At 36.5% G+C, this 22,608-nt stretch overlaps 2 long non-coding RNA genes across 2 annotated transcripts; both read right to left on the bottom strand.

Annotated features, from left to right (window-relative positions):
- Positions 1-1,555: 1,555 nt before the first annotated feature.
- LOC122054150 lies at positions 1,556-2,110 on the bottom strand. Its single transcript, XR_006132587.1, has 2 exons — positions 2,035-2,110; positions 1,556-1,860 (listed from the first exon to the last, which is right to left on the bottom strand). It is a non-coding gene; the product is annotated as an uncharacterized LOC122054150 (long non-coding RNA).
- Positions 2,111-18,006: 15,896 nt separating this feature from the next.
- Positions 18,007-18,600, bottom strand: LOC122054149. The gene is made up of 3 exons (XR_006132586.1): positions 18,436-18,600; positions 18,238-18,331; positions 18,007-18,024 (listed from the first exon to the last, which is right to left on the bottom strand). It is a non-coding gene; the product is annotated as an uncharacterized LOC122054149 (long non-coding RNA).
- Positions 18,601-22,608: the final 4,008 nt, after the last annotated feature.

Genomic DNA, 22,608 nt, shown 5'->3' with positions numbered 1-22,608 from the left:
ATTAAATGGTATTTATTATTCCTAATAGCTTCGATCTACACTTGTCTATAGAATGCAAAGGAATTCACAATACATACATATGTATATGATCTAGATTGTATATAGGTTCAACTCTTTCAAGGATATTGCGAACTACATCATAATAGTTTTAGGAACTGGAGTTAAAGTCATGTAAATTAGCTGCCTGGTTCAAGAATATATTTTATTTGTAGAAGTTTAGTACATGGGCAAGAGGCTGATTATATCCTTGTGATGACCTAGAATACTAGCTAGGTACCTGAAGTTTTAGCATTTCTCATATAGATGTATAGTAATTGAGAAAATTTTAACATGCACAGTTTTCTACTAATAGGGGCCATAATTTAATGGTTATATAGACCTTGGGAACGTATTTGATTAATAGTGAAGAACAAAATCTTAAAATGACAATGGATATTTCAATACTGCTACCTTTTAGACTTCTCTTAATTAAACACCAAGCACAAGAGAAAAAGAAGAATTAAGTGCCAAAAAACTATAGCTCTATCCTATTTTCTTCCCAGATTAAATTATTAGATTAATGATATATGGTTTGACTAATTCCTAGTTCATGAGGTAAAAGTTGGTAATATATATAAATCTTCATCACTTAACATTATTGTAACATTTGTTAGTATTATTTCATTTGTGTTAAAGAATTACACAAAATTGTGTTAGTATGGATCACTATCCATAATTGAATTTCTCCCCTTATTGAAGATAGACAACTTTCATTAATCTTTGCATCATATAATATAATGTATGCATAAGAAAACAAGGTACCAGATAATCAAATAATTAGAAATTTAATTTTCATGAAGTAAAAGGTAAAAGTTAGAAATTTAATTTTCAATTGTATTAGACATACAAATTACAAACATGGTATGAGCTAATCAAATAATTATTTAACTTTTCTCCCTCTCGATAACCCCATGATTCTTGACATCCTGTCATAAATCACTCAATGTCAACTCATTAAATTAAATGAACAAGTCTAAACACCGTGTTTAATTCATAAACAGATCATAAAATAGTAAACTATCATTTTTTGATTAGGAATTCAACTTGTGAATCAAAAATAATTTTATAATATTTAATAGATATTTTTAGCCTCGATATCATTAGATATTGATTAACAACTCTTCCTTAAGATGATATTTTTGGATGGAACTTAATGCAATTTTAAAGTTATTTGGTTGTCTTTAACCTAAATTATTCCATTAGGATCCCCTCTTCCCCTACCCTTAACATAGTGGGTCATAGATGATTGTTAAAAATGAAAAATTAAAGCCAAGCTAGCTAGCCACGAACTTATTTATTTCATTTATAAATATTAGATATTTTAGCATGCACACCAATGGCCAAGTTATACACGCATCCATTTCATAGTAGTCTAGACATAAGATTTGCTCTACATACACTCGAGCAAATTCATCCACACACATATTCTTACACTATAATAATAGTTAATACAACTATCTAGCATAGCTCTGAGGGTGGCATTACATCCATTTAATGCCATTTTTTGCGTAGGTCAATGTGAGTGTTCATTTGTGTGGCCAAATTGTCTGCATCATTGGAACTGTTTTTGTCAATTGATAGATCACCAATTGCTTTGGTTTCTCCTAGCTTTCTCTCCTCGTTTCCTGTTTTACCAACAACATTGGAACTAGAGGCAATTCCGTCAATGTTAATGTATTCATTCCCTTTGTCAGTCGCTTGGAGAGAGAATGGCAGTGGTTTATCCTCAAGTTGCCTACTTACCACTACTGTTTCGGAGATCATGAGCAAACAAAGTGCGAAGAAAGCTAGGACAAGTGAGTTCTTCATTGATAAGTGTAGCTGCACATATAAACAAACATCAATAAAGTATATGCCTTATTCGTCTACTATATATGTGTGCTAGTTAAATAAGTAAATATTGAATAACATAGATAGGTCCTATGTAGTACTATGGGCAAATTAAGAAAATATAAACAAATAAATGAAGAAACAAAAACTTTGAAAGTTAATTACCTTGTATGCCTTTCCTCTAGGTAGAGTTGATGTGTTTTCTCAAGGCATGATCTACATGTATATATAAGCAACGACTAGATTAATAAAATAGATAAATAAATAAATAAAATGAACATCACAAATCTAGTGATGCCTTTTCATCGTGCTCATAATGTAACAAATTGTGCATCAGTGCGCTACGGCATTGCGTTTTGGCATCAACCACACTAACGAAGTGGAGAATATACGATATTTATCTCATGTATTTGTCGAAGTTCTTTATTTTGTCTTTCATAATGGAAATATGAAATCCTAGTAAGACCTCTATAATTGTTTTCACAAGGAACACTTTTCATCATCATTCTTTTTTTTGTAGTATACTCATTATATCAACAACTTTTTGTATGCAATATGCCCTTAACTATTGGTGTGGAAAAGAAAATAATGAGTGCATGCCCTTGTTTATGTGCCCTTAAACTTTACTAGCAAAATGTGCATTTTGAGCAACTTAAATTATTAGAAAGTATGATTAGCACCTTATTAATTTGCTAATAATTCCATCATGCCAATAATGTTCTTCAATACATATTTCAATATTGAAAGAAGAAGGTGCAATTCGATATGTCACTTGGTCATTATCAAAAACTGAGATATGATCCACACATTAAAGGGACAACTTCATCTCCACCCATGTGAACTTATTGACATTGTTCGATAAAAAAAAATCTACCCGTATTCTTTGATGCATACATTAGTTTAATGTCATATAAAAAATTAGTCAGTTAGTTTACAAATTGGAATGAAATAGTAGTCTCCGTCCTGGAGCAACTCTCCTAGCTCAAATTGTTTGAAATGATTGAGGCACTTATGCATTACTTATGGATGGCTTCATTGCAACAATTGGTGTAATCACAGGGAGGTTTTTTAATTTTCCCTAGAGTCATTTCATGAGTCAAAAAGCCAAGTATAGAGCCTTATGAGTACAGTGCTGGTCCTAGCTTTTGCTTTAAGGTTATGATTACTCCATCAAAAGAACAAGCATGGGCATGATGTCAATTCTTACTCTTTTGGAATTATGATGCCTTCCTTGAGGAGTTCCTTTAACTCGGCCTTCACTTTAACTCGGTCTTCACTCGGTCGATAATATACTAAGAGTTTTCATAAGACTAAATATTTTTACGCTCGGTCGGGCTTTATTTGACGAAGCACGTATACGCGCACTAGCTCTCACTCGACCTTCGGTCGGTAATATGCTAAAAGATATTTATAAGGCTAAGTACTTTTATGCTCAGTCGGGATTTGCCTAACCGAGCGCGCGAAGGCACTTTAGCTATATACCTCTCTTATCTTTCTCAATCCTGACTCCTTCATTCGACAGGTCGTCCTATCATAACCCATATCAGTGTGTTATTCAAATATTCATAGTATGATCATATCCCAAGAATAAGTACCAGAATACATCTAAACTATAATTTAGTTGAGGTTAATACAAACAAAAGATTCAACAAGTTTAAACCTTTTATTTTGAGGATATAAGCAGGTCAAGTTTTCTATCTTGAATATCCCACGAAGAGAAGAAGATGTAGTAATGGTTGTCTGTTAGTCGAATGAAGTCTCGCTAGACTATAGAAATGCTAAACACCATCATTGCTCAAAATTATGATGTATTTCAGAATGACGAAATGGAGAGACATTCAATTGATTCACAACTCCAATCCACATCTCAATTACTTATAGATGTTAATGTCACTTACAAGGAAATAGATGATGGAGAGATATCGAACAGTGAGGATGAAGTTGTACTAACACAGTCTAGTGATGAGGACTTAGAAACTGTTAATGTTGATTGGTTAGATGTTAATGATGATTCAATATTAGCATTATTGCTCATCAAGTAAGTTATGTTTCCATGTTGTTTTTTTATTGATGCCATGCATGTTTGTAAACTTTAGTATGTTGTGTTGTAATATCAATTTGTAGATATTATTATGGCTAAATAGCAGGCAGTAACACCCCGTGGCTATAAGGTTCTTCGGAGACTTATAAGTTTTTATATTATTAGTAATTCAAGTTCATATACTACTTTAATAATTTTCATACCTAAATATTTTTTCTTGTAGATTTATTCCTGATGGCCATCAGGTTGCATCTTATATCACTAAAAAATGTAAAGAACAAGTATGCATTTCTAGTACTACATGGAGGCATGTAGGCTATGAGATGAAGACATTTTATTATAATGAATTCGTAGTAAGTAAATTTAATATATTTAGTTTTCCATAATATATTTATCTTTTCACATAATAAATTTTTAATTTATAATTGTAGAAAAGCTATACATGGGAAAAATGGCAAGAAAAATAATTTAAAGTTATGTGGAATAGCTACTGTGCCAAAGTTTACAGGGACCTTGTGTACTATATAAGTAAAAAGACACTAGGCTGACGTATATTTTCAAGGCGACATAGAGTGAATGGATGACCACCTGGATTGTACAAAGGTGGTAATAAAATGTCGAAAAGGCTCGATCAAATAGAAATATAAAACCAGGTGGCCCGAGCATTGAAATCACTCGGCATACGTCAAGATACAAATCTATTATTGAGCATGTCATGGATCTGGTGGGTTTAATTTAAAATTATACTTTGTAACAAATTTTATATTTATTGCCAAATTAATATAATTTTTTCCCAAATTATTTGTGTATGCAAGAGGGTGATCTTGCCCGACAACCCACATGTAATATTTCTTAAGACCCATAAGAAGAAAGATGAGACATTTGTCGAATCTCGATCTTAGGTTCTACACGTAAGATTATTAACTTTATTACATATGTTCATTTATATCTTTATTAACTTTAGTAATTGTGATCAAATTAGATATTAATTATATTATTTTTTTCACACAGGAGAAAATGACAGATAGAGTGGCACAGTTATCTCAGTCATCATTAGGGGGAGTCACAACTTCTATTCACCGACGCGCTGAATGAGATATATTATGATGTTGTTGGTGGAAGGACAAAAAACTCTACCCTCTACGGCCTTGGCTCTCAAGCCAAAGTTGCATTTGATCATTTGAGGACTCCTAAGGGTCGTGCTAGTTCCTCTTCTTCTACTGAGATGCAATCTTTAAGACACAAAAATGAAGAACTGCGCACTCAACTGAAGTCAATGGATGAGAGCATGACCGCTATGGATCAGTGGAGGGTCGTTGAGGAGCAGAAGAGGACCACTGAGGACAAGAGGAGAGCCAAGGGGGATAGGAGAGTAGAGTTGCATGTGACGCGGATAATAAAGCTCTCTTTGCTCATATGCGAGCAGCCATGGCTAATTTCGCCCACACCTAGACACCACATGATTTTGAAGCACAGGAGACTCAAGACCCATCAGACCGTAGTAATTAGCTTTCTTTGAGGTTTGTTCAATTATAATTTAATTTTTTATCATACATAACTATGTAAAATATATTTAGTTTTGATATTCTAATCTACTCATTTCTAAGTATTATATTACTACATGTTTCAGGAGTCCCTAGTTACATATTCATCACGATTATCATTATCTTCTTTTCTTCTTTCTATCCAGGTTTTTTTTTGTTACATGTAAAATTAGTTATACATGTTGCCTATAATAACATACTTTGTACGAAACAAAATGAACTTACAGTGCTCTAGAGGAGAAACTCGGAGAAGATGCTAGAGATGACTTTGCTGCTGTTGCGACGACGATCACCGTTCTAGAGATGCTACTATCCCAGAGAAGATCACCACGTAGGAACCTTCATCAAAGTGTCACAAACCAAATCCCACTTGCCGGACGTTCTTCTCTGTGATCACCTTCAAGTTCACCATCGCATACCCCACTCCCTCTGATTGCACTTGAATGCATAGGTATATAGGAAGAAAGCATCGATTTGTAACTGATGCTTTCATGGCTCTTAATCGCAATATACGTTGAGGGAGATGAACCAATCATCTCCTCAACATAACGTTGCAAATCCTTTACAATGTAGCGATCTCCAACATCTTCCACTCATCCAAGTCAATCCATAAGGGTTATATGACCACATAGACCATGTCAGTCACATAGACTACAAGATGATCATGTCATAAAGACTAGAGCCAAACATTAATTAGTCATAAAGACCAAATAAGTCATATAGACTATATGATGATCAATTCACAAAGACCAGAACAAAAATTAATTAGTCACAAAGACCAAATAAGAACATTCATTTCATACACTAGGGAAAATGGTTCATGCGACAACAAGCACAATGAGCAATAATTACTAAGAAGATTGTTTTACCTTACATAACTATTTTATAGAATGAATCAGAGACATTCTCATAATGGCACAAAACCTCTCTCCTTGTAGTACATATCCGTTATGAAGAAAATGTCTAATCTTCTAGTGGCACCTAACCATTATTTTGAAGATATTCATGTTTTGCTATTTACCCAAATTAAAGTCTTTATTTATATCAATATGAACATCTCTAATTCCTCATAATGACTATTATGTCAAGAGCATGTTTCATATTCAATATTCACAATCATTTCTATACATAATGGAAATGTGTCGACCAGTGAATAACATCAAAAGATGTAAATCTATTTAATCTTCCTCTTTAGCTAGAATCTATTTATTCTAATCAGTTATTTTCCTAGTTATGCTCCATAGACTGAATTATCCAAAGCCAATAGGAAACATGCCAAAGTAGCAGATTCTGATTATAACTTCAAGTAGACAGTTAAATAGTCACTTAGGATAAAATTAAGATTAACTTATAATCTCAAGGGTCTCACAAAATAGAGAAGCAGGGATTTATTCTCCTACTACCTTTCTTGTTGCCATAGCACATGTGGTATGAATCACATGCTATGATATTATTCTCTTTACTAAAAAGAGAGTATGTTTTTCTCAAATTTTAATATCCTACAGATTTTGATCTAGACATACCTAATGTCTAATCCTGAATTCAACATATGAATTACAATCTTGCCTTAAGTAGATTAAGTAAATGGTGGGTACATTACTCTTATCATTGTATAAATGATCTCATCTTGACACAATTATCAAGGCGACCTTAACTTATAGGTATGTCTCTATTCACAACTACATAAGTTGTCCCATAAGTAACGATTTTACCTCTATTTGTGCTTAACAAATAGAGATGATTGCCCATGTAAGTGGATTAATATCAACTTGCCAACATGCTCATCGAGACTTTAATCCAAAATATAACAACATATACACTGAATAGATCATGACATTTTACAATATGTTATATTTTACGAAGTCACAAAGACTTCCTATATCCTTAAAATGACTCTTTAGTCAATGACTTAATAAAAGGATCAGCAAGAATAATATGTGTAGGGGTATACTCAAGAATTATCATTTTCTTATCCATAATATTTCTTATAAAATTATACTTAATTTTATATGCTTGCTTTTCTTGTGATATTTAGGATCCTCAGCTTGACTATCATAATACAATGTAATAAGACTCCCACTATCCTCAACAATCTTCAAATATTTTAGAAATCTTTTCAGCCAAACAGATTGTTGCACAACTGATGTGTAAGCCACAGCTTCGATTGTCAACAAGTCTACACAAGCCTAGCTATATAGCTTCTATTGTCGACGAGGCTACACAAGCCAAGTCACACAACTTCTATTGTCGACAAGGATACATAGGCCTGGGCACACAACTTCCATTGTTGACAAGGCTATAAAGCATGCTTCTTGTTATTCCATGAGATAACGCCACCATTTAGCAAGAAGATATAGTCAGATGTAGATTTTCTGTCATCAAGGTCTCCTGCACAATCTGCATCTGTACAGCCTTTCAGGCTCATCATAGATGCTTGGAAACAAATACAATAATTTGTTATCCTTTTTTAGGTATTTTAATATCCTCTTCGCTGTTTTCCAATGTGTCGATCCTGGGTTTAACTAGAAACGACTAACTAAGCCAATAACATAGCTTATAGCAAGATAAATACACAACATAGTGCACATCAAACTACCAATATTACTGACATATGATTTTTTCTAGCTATTTATTCAGGAGTCTTGGGATACACTGTTGCAATTCAACATATGAAGTATTATAACATTTTAGTGATATAAGCCTCTTGAGACAAACCTAAAAGTCTTTTTGATCGATCTTTCATGATCTTTACTCCTAAGATAAACTCAGTTTCTCTTCAAAAATAATACCCTTCATTTGGGTATATATCCTTTTACAACTAGTCGAGCTTTGTATAGATTAATTGATCCATCAACTTTTCTCTTGATTTTGAGAATCAACTTATTCCCAATAGCCCTTCAGCCTAGAGGAAGATTAACTAAATTCCAAACTTGATTCTTTCTCATTGACTCCATTTCCTCTTCCATTGCAACTTATTTTTTTTTTCTCTAACCGAGCATCTTAATGCTTCCTCAAGCGTTCGAGATTCATTGCGTCAACTGAGAGTGTTATTAATGTCTTATTCTCATTAGCAAACCATTTCCAAGGTTTAATCTTACAAACACGTCTTCATAAGTTGGGTTGTTGAGAAGTCAGCTTATGACTTAGCAAATCACTCCCATTAAGTTGACTAGACTCAGACATCTCTTTTGACATATCTCTTATTGATAATATCTCATCCTTTAAAAAAAAGGAATAATAATTTTATCAACATCACCTATGGTTGGGAACTCTATTTTGAGAAAAGTCGCATCTCTTGAATCTATTTCAGAGATGGTTCCATCTAGTTGTTCATCTATGAAAACATAATTTTTGGAGGTCTCATGATATCTAATAAAGATATATTTCTTACCTCTAGGTCCTAGTTTTTCATACTTGTGAGAACTATTATGAACATAAGCGGCTAACTCCCAAGGTCTCAAATTACTTAATCCAATTTTCTGCCTGTCCAACGTTCATATGGGGTGGATGGAACTAACTTTGAAGGCACTTTGTTAAGTATATAGACCGCAACTAACAATACATCTCCCCAATAGGAGATCGATAAATTACCTTGCGCCATTATAGACCTAACCATATCTTGAAGAGTTATTTTTCTTCTTTCAACAACCCTATTTTACTGTAGAGTTCTAGGGATTGCTAGCTGTCTAATAATCCCTCTATCATTACATATTATCTTGAACATATCAAACAAATATTCCCCTCCATGACCAGTGCGTAAAGTCTTAACTTTATGTTTTATTTGATTTTCAAATTCATTCACATAATGATTAAAGCAATCTAATGCTTCAGATTTATGAGAAACCAAATACACATGACCAAAATAAAAGAAATCATCAATAAATATAATGAAATAAGAAACTCCATGTCTAGCCTTCATATTTATTGAATCATAAATATCTGAAGGAATTAATTACAATGATAATTTAGCTCTTATAGCTTTACCAAATAGTTTCCTAATTGCTTTTCTAGCAAGACAATACTCACATATTGACAAGTGAATCTTAGCCCGAGTGTCCAATAGACCCTCTCTAGCCAACCGATTCATACATTCTTGTCCCATGTATCCTAATCTAACATACAAACCTCATTAGTTATATCTGCATTACTAATTAGAGCAATGTTTGAAAAACAACCGTCAATAGAATAATTGACATATGGTTCTACATCAAGAACCATAAAATTATTTGATAAAAAAAAATCATATTCGATTGACATTGAGTTAATCTTAAGTTCAATATCCTGGCTATAAAAATTAATACAATACCCTAAATCAAGAAGACTTGTAATAGAAACAAGATTTCATCAAATTTTAGGAGCATATATAATATCATGTAGAAACAAAACACTACCACCATGGAGGTTGAGTTTGCAAGTGCCGACTCCTTTGACTTCAACTCTTGTATTATTTTCTACATAGATCAATTTGTTGTCAGTTGGTACCTTTTGATAATCTACAAATGCAACCCACTTTCTAGCTGCAAGGTTGGTTGCTCCTGAATCTATAATTCACAAAGGATAAGAATCAACTAATAACACTAAACTAGCAACAAAATGCTCAGGAAAAGAAGACACATTTACATTGTTTCAATCTATTCTACTTTCCTTTCTTCTTGATTGGCCTTTGTCCCACAGCAGCAACTTCTTTCTTCTTTCCCTTCCTCTTCTTGAACCATTTATTTTTCTTGGATCTAGATGATTCAACAGAACCAATAGCCATATAGGCTAGTGTAGAAATCCTCACAAATTCAAATCACTCCACCTCCAATTCTACATGACATGAGACGTCAATGAAAGTCTTAATACTTTCACTGTGAGTTAGGATCTGATTCATGGTCTCCCAAGAATCTAGAAGGGAAAGAATAACTGCTTGAACCTATTATTCATTGGTCAACTCATGACTAGTAGTTTTAAGCTCTCGAATCATATTCGACATCTCTCTGAGGTGTTGAACCATTGAAAGATTCAGATGCTTCTTATAGTTGTCAAACTTAATCGTCAACTATCGAAGGTTCCTCAGACTTACTCCACTATATTTCTCCTTAAGGGCTACCCAGACTGCATGGGTCGTAAGATACGACTCATTTTCAAAAACTAGGTCATCCACCATTGAACTAATTAATATTCCCTTAGCAGTAGAGTCCTTCTTCTTTTATGCCTTATAGGCATCAAGATCTTGTTTATTCTGTGTAGTGGGATCATCTACAGGTTCTTCCATAACCTATTTTATAGCCTCAAGAACTTCTTTTTCTTCAAGAACATATTGTATCTTGAGCTGCCAGATTTTATAGTTATCCTCATATAATTTCTCTCTGTTATTAAGTTTAACTATGATGTTCTTATTTGCTATGATCTACCATAAATAAATATATTATTTAGTATTCAGTGTAATTCATATGCATGTAATTTATAATTGACTTAATATTAATTTGAGTTAGTTTACAAAATCAAGTGATAACTATGTTTCCACTCATCATTTGTATGATCTAATCAAATCAACATTGATCAATACTATTACATACATCCTAACAAATGAACTAATTATTGAATGAGCAAATCATTAAAGTAAGCATGAACTGATCATGAAATGAACTAATCATTAAATTGAACATGAATCATGAAATGAACAAATCATTTTTAAATTTGTTAACACATAATATAACTTTTAATAAAATAATTCTATTCATACATAATAACAGAAATTATTACATGACTCAAAAAGTAAATGAGTTAATACTGTCTATATATAACAACAATAATAGTAAAAGAGCTCTAATAAACTAGATAGACCAATACCACTCCCACTAGGACAAACACCAGTGCAGTGGTCAACTCAAGCCGCTTGAACTTGGACTCATTTGAGGCAATCTCCGATAGACCAACTTCAGGAATCTCTATTGGATCTACTTTCGGATCTTCTTATGGATTCTCCTCAAACTCTTCGGGATCCTCTTAATCCACATGGTGAGTAGTTCCACACACAACTGTGCATATGAGATTTCCCCTTTATGGTGTCCCATGCATAGTCTGCTTCCACCTTAGGATACTCTGGCAATGAACGCATCAAAGCCTAGATCTTATAATTGTCTAGGACCGGAGACTCTTCTCGCTTAAGTTTCTAGAATAGTTGTCAAGCCTTTCAATGTGTTCTTAACTCCATAAACTGAGTTATATTCAATCTCCTGGATTTCCTCCCTCAACTGGTTCCATCACACTTCGCAACGAGTCAAGGTGGTAATAGTCCATGCCATTTGTAAATTAAATAAGTCAATACAAAACCAACTTACCAGTATAAAATTGGCTTAATTCGATTTTGTAGGCGTAGAACCAACATTATTAATCAAGAAAAATAAATTTTATTGATTTTTAGGAGTCTACGTCAATTGACCCATTGGACCAATTGATTAGGAAATTAGATCCTGAACTTTGTTCATTATCCTCATTAGAACTAATCTAATTGGACTGGGATGCCCTACCTTTATTCTATTAATCTAAACTCATTTAAGTCAATCTCAGACTTATTGATCAAACTCAGGTTCGTTTGATCAAACTAATACTCATTAGTTTAAGTGTAACTCATTAGAACAAATCTAATCTTTTTGATCAAATCTGACCCAATAGAACAAATCTAGTCATTTGATCATATTTGGTCCAAGCCCAATTAATCAATCCAAATTGATTCTGGTTTGAATCGAACTAGTTCTTTTAAACCAACTAATGGTTTAAATAAGATCGAGGTCTAATTGAATCATAATTGTCGGATTAAACCAACCTAGTCAGTCCGGTTCAATAAACCAAATTCAATTTAAGTCCGACTAAAAAGTTTAAACCCATCCCAATTAAATCAATAGAAAATTGAACTGGTTAAACCAATCAATAGTTTGAATCAGATCTTGGCATTATTGAATTAAACTGGTATGATTAAACCAACCAATGGTTTGAACTAGATTGAGATCTTCTTAGACCAACCTAATATGATATGATCTATTTCAAATGAACTAGACTGGTTCGGATTAAACCATTAGTTAGTCATGCAAATTCAAATATACTTAATTAAAAATTCTAATTTTTTCAATTAATTTTATTTAAAAAATATTTAAAATATTTCTTTTTTCTTTTGTAGGCTCGGTGGAAAAACAAAGTACAGAACTTCGTTTTTATTTTTTTAATATATTTCATTTGAATATATTACACATAGATTGATTTACTGTGCTTCATCACTGTGAATCGATTACACCTTCTTGAATTGATTAAAATCTATTTTAATCGATTATGTAATTGATTAAAACTTCTTTAATTCAATCGATTGATTTAATCGATTAAAATATGACAAAATTATTATGCCATTAAAAACACTGTAGCATCTTCTTCTTCTCCATGAACACGCTTGTAGCTAATCACCGACCTTTCAACGCGGTAGTGGGGGCTCACTCACTGGCCACGGACACCGAAAACCAACCCCTTACCGACCCTTGCGTCAGTTTCAGTGATGGAGAGAAAACAACTCAGTCGGTTTCTTCCCTGCACAACTATACGGTAAATGTTGCAATGCGATCTGATACCATTGTTGCTCATAATAACATACTTCATACGAAACGAAATGAACTTACAGTGCTCTGGAGGAGAAATTCAGAAAAGATGTTGTAGACGACTCTATTACTGTTGCGACGACAACCACCATTCTGGAGATGCTACTGTCCCGGAGAAGATCACCATGTAGGAACCTTTACTGAAGTGTCACAAACCAAATCCCACTTGCCGGACGTTCTTCTCTGTGATCACCTTCGAGTTCACCGTCGTATACCCCACTCCCTCTAATTTCACTTGGACGCATATGTATATAGGAAGAAAGCACCGATGCTTTGATTACTCTTAATTGCAATATACGTTGAGGGAGATAAACCAATCATCTCCTCAACAAAACGTTGCAAATCTTTTGCAACGTATTGATCTCCAACAATACATATATACAAAATTTAGAATTATACATCAAACTGATCATAATTTATTTAATTCTGTTAGATTTAGATATGGATATTTGTTTCTATTATTATGTTTGTGTTTTGTTTCTATTATTGTGTTTGTTTATTGTTTAGATTGTGTTTATTTTTATTTATTTCTATCCACAAGATAATTTATTTATATAAGTTTATTTGTGTTTATGATATATGACTTGTTAGAATGTATGAATTGTTAAAATTGTGTTTGTTTGCAAGTATGAATTGTTAAATGTGTAAAATGTGATTGTATGTATGTATGAAATATCATCGCTTTTGATGGTTTTATATAGCTATGTAAATTGTAAACATGATAGATCCTGAATACAAAATCGGCAATCTAATTTATTTTGTACTGATGAAATATCGACGAAAAAAATGTTTCTGTCAGTTTTCCCCTATTTCATAGGTTACTGTATACGCGATATTTTCCTACGGAAATAGATTTTTCTGTCGTTAATTACCAACAGAAAAGTTGTTTCCCTCAGTGTATCTTACTGTATACCAACGAAAAAGTCTATTTTCGTCGATAATTACTGACAGAATCAAAGTTTCTGTCGATAAATACTGGTTGTGGGAAACAGTGTTTCCAACAGACTATACCGATAGAAACTATATTTCTGTCGGTAAATAATTTTTGGAATATACTGATGGATTAAATAATCCGTCGGTAATGTTAACTACAAAAGTTTAAATTCCGTCGGAAAAATCGTTTCTGATAGAGCATATCCCGACAAACCATTTTTCGTTGGAACTCCGTCGATAATCGAATATATCGACGAAATTCCTGTTGAATTTTATTTTAAATTCAAAGCATTTTTTTGTTTTTTTTTTGTAGTGTTTTTAGTCCCACATTGCTAAGTGGAGAAGCTTGGAAGGGCTTATATAGGAAGTCCTTCCATCCTTGCTTAGCAATGATAAGGGGACCTACACGCATGCGCGGGTCAAGCCCAAATCAAGTGGATTTGGGGGGTTCGAGCCGGAAATCCATAAACCGGGCGTCACGTACGCAATTAACGCATGCAGGGGGGTGCAAATCCCCAGCCCATGGGCCTTGCGCTCACGGGCGGCCCGATCTGATTTTGCTGGTTTGGTTCAGTCTGAACCAAACCAGTTTGGTTTCCGGTTCGGTCTGAACCAAAACCAAACCAGAGTTTGGTTTTTTCGGTTTTGTTCCACGCGTGAGGAAGGGACGCGGACGCGAGCCGGAAATCCATAAATCGGGCGTCACGTACGCAATTAACGCATGCAGGGGGGTGCAAATCCCCAGCCTGTGGGCCTTGTGCTCACGGGCGGCCCGATCTGTTTTTGCTGGTTTGGTTCAGTCTGAACCAAACCAGTTTGGTTTCCGGTTTGGTCTGAACCAAAACCAAACCAGAGTTTGGTTTTTTCGGTTTTGTTCCACGCGTGAGGAAGGGACGTGGACGCGAGCCGGAAATCCATAAACCGGGCGTCATGTACGCGATTAACGCGTGCAGGGGGGTGCAAATCTCTAGCCCGTGGGCCTTGCGCTCACGGGCGGCCCGGTCTATTTTTGCTGGTTTGGTTCAGTCTGAACCAAACCAGTTTGGTTTCCGGTTCGGTCTGAACCAAAACCAAACCAGAGTTTGGTTTTTTCGGTTTTGTTCCGCGCGTGAGGAAGGGACGCGGACGCGACACTGAGACGCGTTTCCTCGCTAGCGAAGCAGTGCTTCGTATCTTCTCAGAGTGAATAAAAGGGGACTTGCAGCACCTCTATTCTTCACTCAAGCCTCGAGCTTTCTCCTCCTTCTCCCTTCTCTGTGCGATTCATTCTGCACGATTTTCTGCTTTCTTCTCGTCGAGTTTTTCGCTGCTCTCTTGTCCTGAGGCTTGGAATTCCGGCGATCTTAGGTTGGGTCCGAGTGTCGCGTCCATTTTGGATTGCATCTACGGACGAGACGAGCGGTTGTCGGATCTTGGGGGAATTTTGCCGGAGAGCCTTTGCAACGTAAGGCGATAATAAATTCTCTAAGGACAGTCGGCATGCCGACGCTTCAACCGGATAACTATATTCTAAACCCTACTCCTTTATTTATCTGTCTATTGCATGCTATTTTTTGTGCAAATATAATACTGCTTATATTGCTTTTGTAACACCCGAAAATTCTCAAAATTATTTTAGGAATATTCTATGATTTTTCTGGAATTTTAGAATATTTTTATGGAATTTTTGGAGTAGCGGAAGTAGCAAAAATAAATAGAAAACGAAAATAGCCTAAGCAGGAATTGAACCCGAGACCTATGGGTCCTATGCCTTATGGTGAATCATGGTAACCAAGTGAACACAGCAGGGTCGTGCTGAAAGGAAAGGGAAACAATTTTATTTAAGTTGGAGTTGGGTCGGAATTATCACTTAATATAAATAGGAAATAATTAAGTGAAGAGTTATTTTCTTGGATCGTAGCTTTTCTCCACCCCAACCTAATTCCGCCGCCCACTTCTCCTCTCCTCCTTTCGGCGCCAACCACAAGGAAGGCTAGGGCTCCGCCCAAGGGCACTTTCCGGCGACGACTTCGACACGAGGACGCTCCCCTCCGCGAGAGGAACGCGAAGACGCGAGAAGATCGTCGAAAGGATCATCTCCTCCGGAAATCTAGCGATTAGAATCGTAAGAAACTTCGAATAGGAGGTAAGAAACCACTCACCTGCAGTATAAGTAGCTTTTCGTACGATAGAATGCTTTTAATTTAGCCATATGTAGATTTTTCGACGCATAGTGGGTATTTAACCCTCCTCGCAGGTTTAGGGATCTAGTTGAGCACCTCTAGATGGGCCAGACACGTTTCCTCCTTTCAGTTGGAGATTCTAGACGATGTCGGGTGCCTAGAGGTGATCTCCCTAATAGAGGGGAGAGTTGGAGCACACTAAGTGTTCAATAAAATGCTTAGTTCAGTAAAGTGCGACAGTAGACATTTTTAATAGCTCAGTAAATGCAATGGAAGCATTTAAAATAGCTTAGTTAGTCTTGCTTGTCACGCCCCCAGAAGAGTCCCTGTCCGAGAAAATTTCGGCAGCATCTCCCCTGTACGGCGGACAATCAAAATTTTCTACAAGCACTAGATACTCAGCCACAGGCGGCTGGAATAATAACAGTAATAAAAATCAATCACCACGCAGTTTATATATATATATTCAGCCTCTGGCTGACAATACTCTGACTCGAAATCAACCCTACTCAACTACACTCGTAAAGCCCAAATCCGATTTTTCTTACCTCTTCTGCCGTTCAGGCAGGCATGTAGTAGAGTAAATCCAAATCATACGAAAAGTTCATCCAACGGAAAGATTCCATACAATATCCATATGTAAGTCCAAAACAAAACTAAAATAAAGTCTGATAGCGAAAAGCTAAAATGAAACAACTCAAAAACCAGCAGCGGAGTAGCACTACGTGCAGTGGGGACTAGCGACTGGAACTCCCTCCTGACAGCATCAACCTGAAAATAACAACAATGGAGGCGGGGTCACTCAACAGGTACAGTTGATATGCAAAGTAAAGAAACAACACCTAGCACTAATCATGCGTACAGTCTCCTGATAAGAAAGATAAGAATGCATCTGAAATAAACAGGAGAATACTGTACTAACCAGGTCCTGAGTATAAGGTCAAACAGTCCGAGGGATAAGGAATCCTGTATGCATGTCAAACATAGGTATCCAAACAATATGCAGCATATAAATGCAGCAAACACAACCACCCGCACTAAATGCATCATGCATATGATGCCAATGATGCGTCCTGGTCACCCCTGACGCCAGTCGATCATCTCATACAAAAGTGAGGCCGAGTGGGTAGGGCTGTGACAACCGTGCACTCTGTCGTCACTACTCCTGATGAGTGACCGAGTGGACGGGATGCTGTCGGAGTACACCTATCCTCCTACCCCAAATCATAGATGGGGGAGCGCAATGCTCTCAACTCCCGGTACACGATGACGGGGAGGAATCCCTGCCGGATAACACGTTGTGTCACACTACCCATGAGCGGACCAACGGTGCCTAACAGAGTCCCTGCTGCAACACACTCATCCTGAATCGACCACTAACCCATGAGTGGTGGTGTGTGCAGATCCATGTAACTGGCGATGTGCTCAACAATAATGGAGCGGACTATCGCACAGCATGCAATCATGCAAATGGTGCATGGCACTAACCACAAGAATATCCTGACCTAATCCACATATATATAAAAATGCATCAAAGGTCAACGAATCCAAAACAATCCAAAGGTATACAGAAGATATAAAACCTAAGTCCTGAACATGGTCAAGCATGGCATATCACTACCCCTATAAACATGTATAAACAGGTAAAATATACCTGAGATGCAAAACCAATCAATCAATCAAGCATGTAAGATTTGGGTAGTGATTAACCGAATCAGATAAGAAACACAATTAATGCAACATGTTAATTTAATTACTAAGCATATCAAATGACATAAGTCAAAAGTACCCGCCTCCAATAGGAATGTCCAAATCCGACATCGAGATATTCGTCTCGCGTCAAAGTCCTGTAATACCAATAGATATACTTTTATTTAGCTAAAATTCAAATGAATTGCTAAATAAATCCTTAAAACTATTTAGGGCAAAAACCCTAATTAATAATCACCAATATACCTAATTCAATTAGGAAAACCCTAATTATTGATCAACCTTAACTGGTCATCAATTAATTTCTCCACAGCAAGACCTAAATCCACAAGGTTAAACAATAACCTTACCTTTCACTGATCGGATCAAAGTTGGATATCAAGGAAACAACCAAGGCATTCAATGTTGTGGTAGCCGGAATCCAATAGCTTCACACCACTGTCACTGCCAATTGGAAAACAAATTCCATATCTAACTAATTGGAAATCCCTACAATAGCATACCAAAAATCTACATCACTGTTGAAATTAACAATACCATTACCCGACCTTCTTTTCCGGCGATGGTAGCAACCAGCAGTGGCTGGAATAATCAGGTATCAGCCCACTGCCGGAAACCCTAGGTCAGGCGTTGCTCCGTTCAGCCTCAGGTGGTGGCGGCGCCTGGTGCGGCTCGGAAAGGAGGAGAAGGAGAGACGGACCGGCAGAGGGGAGAAGATATCAAGCGGCAGCAGATGCAAACCCAATACTAGGGCACGGCATAGTAAGGGAATAAGAGAAGATATGGCCGGTGGTGGTCGGCGCTGAAAACTTAGAGCTCGGCGTGGAGAGGCCGGCTCTTACTCCTGTGGCCGAAGTGTCTCGGGAGGGTGAGGTACACAGCCCGACCGGTGGTGGCTTGTGCTAGGGCACGGCGACGGCGTCGGCAGAGGAGAAGAAGAGAAACCGCCGGCCGGCGGTTAGGGCAGAGAGGAGGAGAAAGGAGGCGGCGTCGGGATGGGCTCGGGTGCGCGAGGGAGAGAAACGGAGGGATTAAGGAAAATAAAGAAAAATATAAAGAAAAAGAAAAGTAAAAAGGAAAAGAAAAATAAAACTTTTCCTTACTAAAACTGGGTAGCCTAAACAGGCTTTTCCGGGCCCCATCTTGATCCCCGTTAACTCATCCGTACGAACTCCGAAAAATTCCCGAAAAATTTCTAAAAATTCCGGAAAATTCCCTTATTAATATTTGTCATTTTTCCGGTATTTTACATTGCTACAACATATATGGGACTACGGTCCAATGGGTGGGCACCCATAGTCGCCTCTAGGTTCAGATAACCTAGTAAAAGCAAGATAAATTAGTTAGCTATGATCCAGTATTTTACTTTCAGTAGGGGCACTGTACAGGATTAGATATCCATTGGGCTGGGCTCCCATAGTCGGTCCCTAGGTTTAGATAACCTAGTAAACCTTGCTAAATTCGGGATTTGCAACCCCGGGTCTAGTTAAGGATGCGCGCATAGCATGTATAGTTGTCAGGCCCATTAGCAGTATGATTATGTATTTTGATCTATTATGGTAATAGCTTTCCAAACTCACAATCAATTATATGATTATGTTTTGAAATCAGTTTTAGTTCAGCTTTAGTTAACTCAGTTATGTTTCAGTTTAGTTTTTTCTTGTTGATACTTCAGTTATTGCCATGAGCAGCTCTTGGTTTTTATGTCTCGTATGATAGTATGCCATGCCTAGTACTATCCATCATGTTTTCAATCAGCATCTTTCAAAGCATGAACTTATCGTATGCATGTTTTTGTGAGTAGATGGTTTCTTACTAAGCGAAAGCTTATAGATACTTTCTTTTCCTTATACTGCAGATAAAGGTAAAGAGAAGATGGACTAGCGGAGGCTGGAGGGCAATGCTACGAAGATGTGTGTGGGTAGGAACTTGGAATAGAGATCTTGGGGAACCTTAGCAAGCTTTGTTTCAAACATTAGAGCTTTTCAGTGTTTTTTTTTATCATTTTGCACTTTAGTATGTTAATCGCTATGAATTAGTTAGCCATGCACTTTATTATGCTTAGAACACCTCTTTTATGTTGTTAGAATGTTCGTTGTTGTCGTTAGAGTGTTTCTTAGTCATTTTAGCACTTGTAATGTGATTGAGGCACGAAACAGTGCTGAAATCAGAGCTTAACTGCAAAATCAGAAACCCCAATCGATCGGTGGATCGATTGGGGGTATGTACAGAACCAAGAAATGTTAGTAGTTGAGTAAAATTTTAATTAGCACAGCTTCCGCATCTAGTTTTAGTGATGGTCAGGGAATAGTTTAGCACAGCATAATGTGATGATCGGCCTTACAGCTTAGTTAGTAGAAGGCGGGTCGTTACAGCTTTAGTTTACAACATTCTTAGAGAATTTATTGCCTGCATCAATAGACATGATGAATGATAGGGTAATAGGATCTGATGAGGCTAGTGCTAGACCCGAGAAATTTTACGGGCAAAACTTCAAACGTTGGCAACAACGGATGAAATTTTGGCTTACTACGCTAGGGCTATTCTCCGTTATAGAAACAGACCCTCCTTCACCTAATGAAGAGGAACCTGCTCGTAGTGCTGCCTTAGAGAAGTTTAAGCAAAGGGATTATCTCTGCCATGGGAGAATCTCGTCTGCCCTCTTAGACGTACTATTTGATGTGTACTGCTCAACCTCTTCAGCTAAAGAACTGTGGAAATCTTTGGATAAAAAATATAACTCCGAAGATTCTGGTTTAGAAAAGTATACTGTGGCAAAATTCCTGAACTTCAAAATGGTTGAAGGTAAATCTGTGGTTGAGCAGACACATGAATTCCAAGTTCAAATTCATGGTCTTGCTGAAGGAGATATGCCATTACCTGAAAAATTTCAGGTCTTGTCTATCATCGAAAAATTGCCTCCGAGTTGGAAAGATTTTGGCATGACTCTTAAACATCGGAGAGGTAAAATCTCTCTAGAAGATTTGATGATTGCCTTAAATATCGAAGAAGAACATCGAAAGCAACATAAAAATGAGGATACAAGAATGCCTATGGATTTTATTCCAAAAGTGAATGTAGTAGTCTCATCTAACAAGAAGAAATTCAAAAATCAAAAAATGAAGAACAAGATGAAACCCAACCCAAAGGTTTAAAAGAAAACTGGAACCAAATCTAAGCCTTGCTGGGCATGTGGACAGGTTGGACATTATGCCAAATTCTGTCCTAAGCGAAAGGACAAGGAGAAAAACCAAAGCAATACGTCCAACACCAAGGCACAAGTAAATGTCGTGACTACTAGTAACAACACCAGCGATCGGTTTGTTACCTTCAAACCCGAACTAAACTTGATCTATCAACCCAATGAATGGTTAGTTGATACAGGTGCTAATGTACACTATTGTGCTGATAACTCTGCCTTCCTTACTTATCAGGTAATTGAAGGCACTTCCGTGACCATGGGGAACCATTCTGCAGCTAGGGTGTTTGGGATAGGACAAGTTGACCTGAGGTTCACCTCTAGAAAAGTCCTGTCACTGCATGAGGGGCACCATGTTCCAGCGGTCCGTCGAAATTTGATTAGCGGATCAAAGTTAGTTTGTGCTGGTTATGAGTTGAACTTTAAATGTAATAAAGTTGTAATATTACATTTAGGAACCTTTATTGGAAAAGGTTACCTTAATGAAGGTTTATTCAAACTCAATGTAGAAAATGTTACATTTTTTAAGGATATATTTCCTATGAAGACGAGAACACCTCAATTTAGTATTCCTACTAGAAATGAGCCTTCTTGCGTAGAGGCCCCACTATCCGTAGTGGATACACCTTCCTCAAGTCACTCTAGACTAGATGAATCTAGTGAGTATACAGAACCAAGAAGGGGCAAGAGGCAACGTGTGTCTACGGATTTAGGCCAAGACTTTATCACCTATAATATAGAAGGTGATCCTGTGACATATAGAGATGCTATGGCTTCTCCTGAAGCTAAACACTGGAAAGAGGCTATTAATAGTGAAATGGACTCTATTATCTCTAATGCCACTTGGGAGTTGGTAGATTTACCTCCTAGGTGTACCACTATAGGATGTAAATGGGTGTTTAAGAGAAAAATAAAACTTGATGGGCCAGTAGATAAATTCAAAGCCCGCCTAGTTGCTAAGGGATTCAAACAAAAAGAAGAGATTGACTATTTTGACACTTATTCTCCTGTTACCAGAATTACTACAATCCGAGTGTTAATCGCATTAGCATCCATATATCATCTTGAGGTCCATCAAATGGATGTCAAAACGGCTTTCCTGAATGGAGATCTAGAAGAAGAGATATATATGGATCAGCCTGAGGGATATGTAGTCTCTGGAAATGAGAATAAAGTCTGTAGGTTAGTCAAATCTCTTTATGGTTTGAAGCAAGCCCCAAAGCAGTGGTACGAAAAAATTGATAGAGCTATGCTATCGTTTGACTTTGAAGTAAATGACTCTGATAAATGTGTGTATGCTAAAATGAAAGGTGATAATTGTATTATCCTATGTTTATATGTAGATGATATTCTACTATTTGGAACTAACCTTTCTATTATTAATTAGACTAAGGCCCTCTTAAGTGGTAAGTTTGATATGAAGGATATGGGTTGTGCTGATATGATTTTAGGGCTGAAGTTGACTCGTTCAACTGATGGAATAACAATTTCTCAGTCACTCTATGTTGAGAGAGTATTAGAG

The sequence above is a fragment of the Zingiber officinale genome, chromosome 3A (assembly GCF_018446385.1).
Source record: "Zingiber officinale cultivar Zhangliang chromosome 3A, Zo_v1.1, whole genome shotgun sequence".
Classification (NCBI taxonomy): domain Eukaryota; kingdom Viridiplantae; phylum Streptophyta; class Magnoliopsida; order Zingiberales; family Zingiberaceae; genus Zingiber; species Zingiber officinale.
The sequence above is the reverse complement of the archived record's forward strand: the minus strand, read 5'-3'. Positions and strand labels throughout refer to the sequence as shown.